The 676-nt window shown below is 47.8% G+C and overlaps 1 protein-coding gene across 1 annotated transcript in view; it reads left to right on the plus strand.

The window, feature by feature from the left end:
• MCF2 (MCF.2 cell line derived transforming sequence) overlaps nucleotides 1–676 on the plus strand; it is a 101,986-nt gene that overhangs the window by 50,046 nt on the left and 51,264 nt on the right. The gene's annotated exons all lie outside the window — the stretch shown is intronic.

Here is a 676-nt window from a genome sequence, read left to right on the forward strand (position 1 = left end):
TGCGTAGGGGCAGAGAGAGAGCTAGAGAGAGACTCCCAAGCAGGCTCCTCACTGACGGCACAGAGCCCTACAAGGGGCTCGATCCCGTGAACTGTGAGAACATGACCTGCGCCGAAGCCGGACACTCAACCGACCGAGCCACCCAGGGGCCCCTGTCTGACATTTTCTTATGATTAGATTAACCATCGTCTGACCAGTAGGAATACTCTATGGGCGATATGTTCTTCTGAGGGTATCGCCCTTGGTCCTTCCATATCTTTCCCCCTTCCCCAGCCGAGGGAGTAAATGTGCATCATCATTGATGTACATTTTGATTACGCTGACAGGCTGCCATTGAGTTTCTCCACTGTCTCATCACATCCTCCCACTTGTAAGTGGTAGGAAATGTGTGGGGAGAAAATTTAAGGTCATGCAGCTCTCTTGCTGCTCATCAGAAGTTCTTCACAGGTTTAGCATCGATGAATGATGTTTGCTTCAACCAGTCTTTACTACGACGGTTGTAAAAAGCTACTTTCCCAATTGCATTGTTCCCTATGTGACCACGTCACATAGCTACGCTCCTATGAGCAAGAGTCTCCCCTTCTCCCCATGTACTGCTTTTCCTAATTCTGGAGTTCACGACTTCCTCATTTTTTCATAGTTGGTGATTCTTTACTGTTCTGAAATATTTTGGTGT

Source organism: Crocuta crocuta, unplaced genomic scaffold (assembly GCF_008692635.1).
Source record: "Crocuta crocuta isolate KB4526 unplaced genomic scaffold, BGI_CrCroc_1.0 scaffold241, whole genome shotgun sequence".
NCBI lineage: Eukaryota > Metazoa > Chordata > Mammalia > Carnivora > Hyaenidae > Crocuta > Crocuta crocuta.